Here is a 10,149-nt window from a genome sequence, read left to right as displayed (position 1 = left end):
CTGAATCTCAATCTCGGATGGAGCAATTACGCATGGCGGATCGGATCTATATCGTCAAGCATCGAGACATGAAAACGCTAGAATCCTTTCGAGCTCAGGGGCAAAATTAATCGATATGCGATCGCCCAACTCGCTAAAATGGGAGGTTTGTCATGTAAATCCTCGTTGGTTCGTATTCAGGCATATTACTCATTCACTCATTCATCATAGTGAAGAAGGCTTGTTTCCCTTCATTTTGATTATTCGCGGATGATCGAGGCTCAACAAGCGTGTCCCTTGCGCAGGAGCAGCCGCCACACTTTCAACGCTATCCGCCAAGGGTCTCTCTACCCCGTGTTCCATCGCTAATCAAAACAAAAAATTTCAACCGTCAAGTCATCACATTATTAAGCACTATCAATTTGGCATGTATATAGATTCACACGCTATGGTAGTCCTAGAACCGACTAAACCATAGCTGTGATAGCAATAAGATTCTCACATTTCTAACTCAGACGACGCCGTGTTTTATACACTAGGGGTTAACGAGACAAATCCTCTTAAAGTACGTCATTAATTTGGCATTTCTGGACAGGCTGGAAAACTGCGCCACCGTCAGCTTAAAATCATATCTCGACACCCCTAACTCGGAAACTGATTTCGTAAACGTGGCTCACACTTAGGCTCACCTAGACATCCATCCTCTTATTTTTAGAATTTTGCATATATCCATTCCTACAGTTTATTTTTGAATAGGAAGCCATTGGTACAGGGTTTGTCTGAAATTTTCCTTGGACTCATCCATAACTTGAATATCTTTCTGTACAGGGCTTTAATACTGGTGCCGTTTGTTTCTAATGAAACTAGACTCAAAATGGAATCTGTACATATAAGGCATGACTCCTAATTTTTCTGGATAATTTATGGTAATTTTCAAAGTCACGACAGGGGACCCAGAAATCGTTCTGGCCCTGTCTCACGAGAACTTTAATATCTCCCAGTATACTGCTCATATGGTCGTTTGTTTTTGTCCATATAAAATAGATTCATCAAGGATCAGTTCCATAATTTACTCACTATTTAATTCTACTTATACTATTTTTAGTGATTTTTCAATCTCATCTCACTGCTGCTGTCCGCAACAGTTACTGCAGTAGACTATGCCAATTTCATGAATTTTTCCTGGCCTTAATCATCCATCATACATGACACAAATTATGGTCACCTTAACAAAATTTGAGTTTCTAAGACTCGTGGCTATAGGTTCTAGCATCCCACTGACGACACCACATAGGCCATTTTCACATGGCTTAAAGTTTACAACCCACAATTCGACAAAATATAATAGCCTATACATGCCAAATGTTCTTCAACAACAAAAAAGTAATACCACAAGATTTCAGCCGTGTGATGACTTCAACGACGGTTCCGAGCACACAACACAGACGAGTCCCAAAGGACCTAAAATGGGTGACAAGAAAACACCTGAGTGAGTTTACAACTCAGTAAGTCATAAGCATTTATCAATCCACTAATAAAGTCACTACAACATGTACAAAGAAACGAGGCTAGGTACTCATCCATATCGAATCTATACTATAATACCTCGGACCTTTCGGGTCCAATCTCGCACCAAGTCATACATCCACATTTCATAATCTACACAACAAGATAATCAAGTATTTTTCACACATTAACTCATTTTCCAGCACAACCATACAATTTCAATCATCACATAGATTTAAGGCTTACCAATTCAACCCAAGCATGGACGTATTTTCTATTCATCATGAGCTCGAGGTACTTACCCGATCCGCTGTCCGTGATCAACTCGATAATATCGCACACTCAGCACAATAGTGATGCAAAAGCATATAATAAGTCCGCATACTTAGTGCTATATAATCAGCTCGCACATATAGTGCTATATAATCAAATTCGCACACTTAGTGCTGTACAAATTTTAAATCAAGACACTTAGTGCCAATCTTGTCACCGTGTCCATTTATACCCGGGGAGGATGCCTCCTCTCGTGCTTGGCGGATGGCATATGCTCTAGCGAGCACGGGTCTCGGATCGGACGGTCGAGTAGGCTCCTCTCTGATTACCACCCCTACCTCCAGAGATTCTCGGGCCTACCTCCACGTCGTTCCACTAGGTCTTGCACCTTGCGTCTTATTCCTCTCATCTAGCTCCGTGCAATCTCTAATGAAGTGGTCCTTGAACCGCATCCATAACAGCCCTATTAATGAGACTTACCCCAACATTCACCTAGGTGTCGTCTTCCACATTGGGGGCATTCAGGTCTCTTGACGATTATTGCCCACACTAGCTCTTGAAGTAGCTCGAGTCCGTCAATGGTCGGGCTCTAATGGAAATTCCATGATCGTCCTCGACTTCTTGGTGTCCTCCCGAACCTCTTTGTAGCCGAGAACGGAGCTTTACTCGTCGATCTTTTTACGGTAATCTCTTGCTTCAAATTCAGCCTTCTTCTTCTCCTCCCAAGTTCTTCCGCCTTGCGTGCTCGTTCGACTAGTGTCACGAACTCCTTTATCTCCAAAATTCCCACTAGTAACTTTAACTCTTCATTCAATCCTTCTTCAAATCTTTTGCACATCGCAACCTCATCAGCCACACTCCCGAGCATACCGACTAAGTCTTACGAACCTATTTTGCACTCCTATTTATTTGGCCACTTCAATTTAGCCTATAGCATTTTCAAACATTTTCACATAGGTCCTATTTCATAATTTCACCCCCTTTTTCTTATGTAACAAAAAAATTAACTAAAATTGTCGGGTTCTATCTTAAGCTTGGGCCTTCTAGAGGCCCACTAACTAATTAAACCTATGCCAACATTCACAGAATTCCCGAAAATTGGGGCGTTACAAAAAAAGTTAAATTTGAATTTATATAGATCAAGAACAAAAGAAAACATAATCAGATCGGGGGAAATCGAAAGTGGTCGAGTAGTCGACTCCGTTCATTCGAATCTATACAAGGTAAGTCAATATACAACGAAACGTGTTTGAGTTGATTTATTTATGTTTATATGACATTGAATTGTGATGAATGGCTATATGAGAGATCAATATGTGATGTTTGAGAAAGTTCTGATAATGTAATGACGTCCGAAAAACTCGGTAAGAACCATAGGAATTGTTAGGATACATATGTCATGACATAGGATCCGATATGTGTTTTTGTGTAAGACCACATCTGGGACATTGGCATTGACTTGTGATTTACATGTAAGACCATGCCTGGGACATTGTCATCGTATTTGATTTTGTTTAAGATCCTATTTGGGACAGTGTTATCGATATTTGATTACATGTAAGACCACGTCTAGGACTTTAGCATTGTACAAGCTTTCCGAGCTATCTGAGTATCCTTAATGATTCCGAACAGTTCAATGGGCACTCTGAGAAATGAGTAACTATGTGGTTGTGTATCGACTCAGATACGTTTTAAATGTATATCATGATTAAGAATAAAAGGTAAGTATTTGAACATATGTGGACATATGAAATATGCATGAGCTATATGAGATGTATAGATATGTGGTAATGCTTTGCCATGATCTATATGATTGAATTGAATTTAAATTATGTTATGTGATAAGTTTATTTGTATATGGGTTACTAAGCTTTTGAAAGATTACTTTGTGTGTTTTCAATTGTTTTATAGATATTATAGCTATTGGGGGCTCGAGGATCGTTGAGGATCATTACCACACTATCAAACCTTATTTCAGTACCCTTTTGTAAATGTATATATCAAAGTATGGCATGTATAGGCTAGGATATTTTGATATATTTTGTGATGTGTATATCTAGCCATGTGATATGGCTTGGTTTTAGTTGTGTTTATAAATGACTTTTGAGTATAAGTTATGTGATGCAAGATGGTCAATATAATGTGTGCATGAGTGGCTAATAGAGTTGGTCATTTTGGTAAGTTTTCGGTACGTGTCTGTTTTGGAATTTAGCAAGGTTTTGGTATGAGAATGATTGAAATGAATTGCAGTTATGAAACATATGTTTTAGTGTAATTTTTGGTATGATTTGGTATGGATATAATCATGAAATTGGTTGGTGATTATATGACATGAAGAATATATGTTATGTGATTGAAATTGGTTGAATTTGTGATACCATTGTTACTTATTTGTTGCTTGTAGGGAGGACCCTTAATGGGTGGCATGTTGGCCTTGTAAATGGCCTATTTTTTCCCACATAGGTAGGGACATGGGCGTCTGGCATTGCCATGTTGCTCAAAGGCCATTTCAAAATGAGTCTGGGCAGACCACACAGTTGGACACACGGGCATTTGCCAGGCCGTGTGGCCAAGTCAGTTTCGAGCACGAGCTAGACACATGGGCGTGTGACTGGCCGTGTGACCCAAGTCAGTAGCCTCTTTAATTTTCGCACGGCTTGGTACATGGGCATGTATGTGGTCATGTGGACAAGTCAGTATGCATGCCCTATTTTTCCATGGCCTAGACACACGAGTGTGTCTAATACCGTGTGAGGCACACAGCCTGCTCACACGGGCGCGTGACCTTTGTAACTTTGAAAAATTTTTAAGTTTCGAAAAATTTTATATGTACTCGGTTTAGTCCCGATCTCCTTTTAATGCATGTTTAAGGTCTTGTAGACCTATATAAAGGACAGTTGTGAATTATTATTATATGTTTTGATTATGTTATGCTTAATTATATGTAAATATTCCAATATGTCCGGTAATGCCTCGTAATCCTAGTCCGGCGACGGATACAGGTCAGGGGTGTTACATTTCTTTTTCGAAGTTAAAGGTAAACCCATTATGAAATCCATCGTAATCCTATCCCATTTCCACTCGGGCACCATCATTGGCTGAAGTAAACCCATAAGCACTTGGTGTTCAGCTTTCACTTGTTGACAAATCAAACATCTCGAAACCAACTCTGATATATCCCGTTTCATACCTGACCACCAATATAAATTCTTCAAATCACTATAAATTTTTGTACTACCCGGATGCACAGACAAACAACTGTTATGTGCTTCATGAAGAATTTTCAGAATAAGTTCATCGTTTTTGGGTACACAAATTCTGCCTCGGAACATCAAACAATCATCGGATCTGATATGAAAATCTGAATCACTACCTGATTCACAATGAACTCTTTTGGCTTGCAAATCACTGTCACATTTCTGTGCTTCAAAATTTTTTTGAAGAAATAATGGTCTAGCTTTTAACTCAGCTAGAATTGAACCATTATCGGACAAGGTTAACCTTGTATTCGTCGCTTTCAAAGCAAACAAAGACTTTCTACTCAACGCATCAGCGACCACATTTGCCTTACCTGGGTAGTAATCAATTACTAGCTCATAATCCTTCAACAACTCGAGCAATCTCCGTTGCCACAAGTTTAAATATTTCTGAGTCATCAAGTATTTCAAACTCTTATGATCAGAAAAGACATGACATTTCTCACCGTACAAGTGGTGTCTCCAAATTTTCAGAGCAAACACAATAGCGGCTAATTCCAAATCATGCGTCGGATAATTCTTCTCATGTGGTTTCAACTGTCTCGAGGCATAAGCTATCACTTTGCCCGCTTGCATCAACACACATCCTAATCATTCAGTGACGCGTCACTATAAATCAGCAACTCTTTTCCTGGCTCAAGTTGTACTAAAACCGGTGCCTCATTAATAATGCTTCCAACTTCTCAAAAGTTGGCTGACATTTTCTGGACCATTCAAATTTAACATCTTTTTGTAACAACTTTGTTACTGGAGTAGCGATCATTGAAAATTCTTTGACAAATCGTCGGTAATAACTGGCTAAGCCCAAAAAGCTTATAACTTCAGATACGTTCCTTAGCGGTTTCCTATCAACAATTGCTGAGATCTTACTTGGATCTACCCAAATACCATCACCTGAAATGATATGTCCAAAAATTTGACTTCTCGGAGCCAAAAATCACTTTTACTGAATTTAGCAAACAACTACTTATCTCGCAAAATCTATAATATACTCCTCAAGTGCTCGGCATGCTCGGACTGGTCTCAAGAATAAGTTAGAATATCATTAATAAACACAACCACAAACTTGTTCAAATACGGTCGAAAAATTCTATTCATCAAGTCCATAAAGATGGCAGGTGCATTTGTTAATCCAAAAGGCATAACAAGGAATTCATAGTGCCTATACCTTATGTAACAGCCCTAATTTGACCCTAGTCGAAATGCGGTTTCGGGACCGCAAAACCGAGTCATAAAATTTAGTTAAAATTTTATTTGCATACCTTATATGTGTGGTAGTACTTGTATAAAAATTTGATGTTTTAATTTTTATCTTAGGAATGTGAATCTTGCTTGAAAGTGTGACAGCCCAAAATTGACCCTAGTCGGGATATGGTTTCGGGACCACAAAATCGAGGCATAAAAATAATTTAAAATTTATTTTGATGCCTATGATATGTGTTAATTTGTGTGTGACATTTTTGATGTTTCGATTTAGTGTTATAAATGCGAATTTCACTAGAAAGGACCTAGTAGTGAACTTTGAAAGTATGATGGGGAAATGTGTGATGACTAGTTGCTCATGCATGCAAAAATAAGGGATTTGCATGTCAAATTTCCCCCCCAACATGAAGTGGCCGGCCATGGCAAGAGAGGATGGGCAAAACATGTCATGAAACATGTTTTGTTGGTGCATTAGGGAGAAATAATAAACAAAGGTGTATGGGTAAGAAAAGAACGAAAAAAATGTGTGTGAGTGTGGTATTCCCCCCATTGCCGTGAGTTGTAGAGAAAGAAAGAAAAATTTTGTTCATCCTTTCTTTGAGCCAAAACTAAGGAAGAAGGAGGATTTTTGCTTCATGCTTGGTTTGGAAGAGATCTAGAAGGAGATTTGGCTAAGTTTGCATCAAGATTAAGGTATGTATGAGGTTGTGTTAGGAGTTTCATGCATGTTTTGGTTGCTAACTTGATGTGCATGTTAGCCATGGCTCAAATCTTTGTTATGCCATGGAAATGGTATTTGGCCAAAGTTGTTATGGTGATAAAGCCATTGCATGCTAAGTGTGAAGCTTGATGATGATGCATGCAATGATGGATTGTCTACTTTTGAGTAAGATTTTGAGTTTTCTTTTGTTTAATCATGATTGAAGTTGAAAAGGGCATGATTGTCATATTCGCCATGATGCATTCATGAGCATGGTTCATGCTTCTTGCATGTTAGTTAAAATTTGTGTTTTGGATGGCTATGGACACCTTGAAATTCGCCATGCTCATATATGTATATATATGTTTGCACATGATGTTTTGGTTATGAACTAAATGATGAATATGGTTGTTTAAAGAAGAAGATGTTGAAGAATGATTGTGAAATTGCAAGCACATTCGCCTAGCACACATATGAGTGCTTGATGCTATATTATAAGTTTTGAGCTACAATATGCAAAGCATTAACTAGTAAAATGCATGCTGTTTTTGTGAGGTATTAAGTGCATAATTGGCCTCAACATGTACATGAATATTCGCCTTGGGTAGCCTATTGAAAGCCTTAGCTTTTCCTTGATGCTCGAATAAATTGTATTGAATTGCTTGATGTAGTATAAAATGTGCATGACCATTGTGTATTCAAGCTAAAGAGTGGCCATATGACCATTTAAACTCCTTGTCATATTCGCCATAAGCTAGCACAATGAGGTTTTAATAAATTGAATTTGTTTGAATTAGCTCAAGAGCTAAGAGGGCCACAATTGGACAAGGGAAGGAAAAAGTGATCGAATAGCCGTAAAAGCCGTTCGACAACATCCGAGGTAAGTCCTCAAGAAGTGACCTTACTTGAATTATGTGGAATGAAATATGGATGTATTGATTATTGATTTATGTGTGTATGAGTATTGAATAATACCGGGCTAAGTCCGGAGGCGATTATGCTAGTGATTATAATTGTGTTCGAGCCTTAGTAACGAGAATGAAATATGTATGTCCAATGATTATTGATGTATGTGTGCATGAGAAATTGAATGATATCCGGCTAAGCCCCAAAGACAATTATGCTGGAAATTATATCCGGTTAAGACCAAGGCAATTGTGCTAGTGGCTACATCCGGCTAAGACCAAGGCATTCAGACGAGACATTCTATCCGGGCTAAGACCAAGGCATTTGTGCACGTGGTTATATCCGGTTATATTCAAGAATCTTGGGCTGGAGGTGAGTGTTGGTTGCTGTAATAAATTCAATTAGTACACTCGAGAAGCCCAAAGAATAAGGTACGTTTATATGTGCATTGAAAGTCGACATGTTTGAGCAACATTCGCTCAATCGACTAATGAATTTCAGTTATTGAATTGATTGATACTTTGTGAAAGTATATAATGATGAAGTGTGAAGTAAGAATGTGTATTAATGAAATGATGCATTTGGCTATGTGAATGTATTGCTGTAATTAGAGTTGATTATATTCCTTGAGACTTACTAAGCATAAAATGCTTACCCGTTGCTTTGGCTCTCTGTTTTATAGATTTCGCTCGATAGCAATCGGATTCGGGATCAATAAAGTCAAGTCATCCACACTATCAACGCCTCTATTTTGGTATAAATTTTGTTTGAACTTTGAAATGGCATGTATAGGACTACCCTTGTTGGTTTAAAATGTGGTGATGTATATGTATACGGCCATGCGAAAATGGCTCGTAAAAGGAAGCATGAACTTAGACTATTTGTGGTTTGTATGTATATATATGGTGTCATGATGTGATTATGGATTGGAAATGGGAGTGTTGGTCACATGATCAGCCATTGGTATGGTTAAAATGATCATATATGAACCTATGTATGGCAAGACTAGTTGGTTCATGGAGACTACAAAATAGGTAAGACCTACCTTAAAAACAGATGCTGCCAGCTGCAGTGACGTGAATGTGAAAAATCACCAAAATTTGTAGGAATGGTATTAAATAGTGAATAAGCTATGTAAATGAACCTTGATGAGTCTATTTTCATATGGAAGAAACGAAATGGTCATAGGAGTTACATGTTAAGAGATATTAAAGCTATTGTGAGACAGGGCCAGAACGGTTTCTGGGTCCCCTGTCGCAACTTTAAAAATTTACTATAAATTATAAAGAAAGAATTAGGAGTCATGCCTTATATTTACAGATTCCATTTTGAGTCTAGTTTCATTAGAAACAAACGGCACCAGTATTAAAGCCCTGTACAGAGAGATATTCAAGTTATAACGCACGAAGGTCAGAGCAGTCGATCCCTGTAACATGGGTGACTTTAACTAATAAACTGTACCAATTGGCCCAACCAAAAATTCTAGAAATAAATCCATGGATGGATATATGAGTCTATATTCAGGGAAAATTTACGAAACCAGTTTCTGAGTTTTGAAACTCGAGATATGATTTTTAAGGCGACGGTGACGCAGTTTTCCAGCCTGACTGGAAATGCCAAATTGGTGGGCAAAACATGTGAACTTGGCTTGTTAACCCCTCGTGTCCGACACCAGCGATGGTCTCGGGTTCAGGGTGTTACAATTTTATTGGTATCAGAGCCACGGTTTAGTCGATTCTAGGACTACCGTGATGTGTTTGGGGTCTAGCTATACATGCCATTAAATGATGACTCGATAGTGTGGTGATTTCTGACAATTTGACTTTGTGTTTATTTATAGCAATGGATCCCGATCCCAACCGAGCGATAGCTGATGATGTGGAGAGTGTGGCGCCTGCTCCCGCGCAAGGGACAGCGCCGGCGGACTCTCAACCTATGGCCAGCAATCCGAATGACGAGGCTAGGCAAGCCTTTTATAGTGTGATGAACGAATGGTTTAATCAATACATTCGAACTAACACTACTGTTCCACAACCTCCATTCCCGACAAATGCAACCCCGCACCTACAATACCTCGGTGACCGACCAAATAAGGTCAAGTAAGCCCCGATCGATAGGATTCAAAACATGGGGCCACTGAATTTAAGGCTACGGATGATGATGATGCCGAAGCGAGCTGAATTTTGGTTGGATAACACTATCCGGTGCTCGATGAGCTATCCTGCATACACCGATGAGTGCTTAAAGTGTACCATCTCCTTGCTACGTGAGTCCGCCTACTATTGGTGGAGTACTCGACTGTGGTACCTAGAGAGCGAGTGACTT

Source organism: Gossypium arboreum, chromosome 11, assembly GCF_025698485.1.
Source record: "Gossypium arboreum isolate Shixiya-1 chromosome 11, ASM2569848v2, whole genome shotgun sequence".
Taxonomy (NCBI): Eukaryota; Viridiplantae; Streptophyta; class Magnoliopsida; order Malvales; family Malvaceae; genus Gossypium; species Gossypium arboreum.
This window is presented reverse-complemented; position numbering follows the sequence as displayed.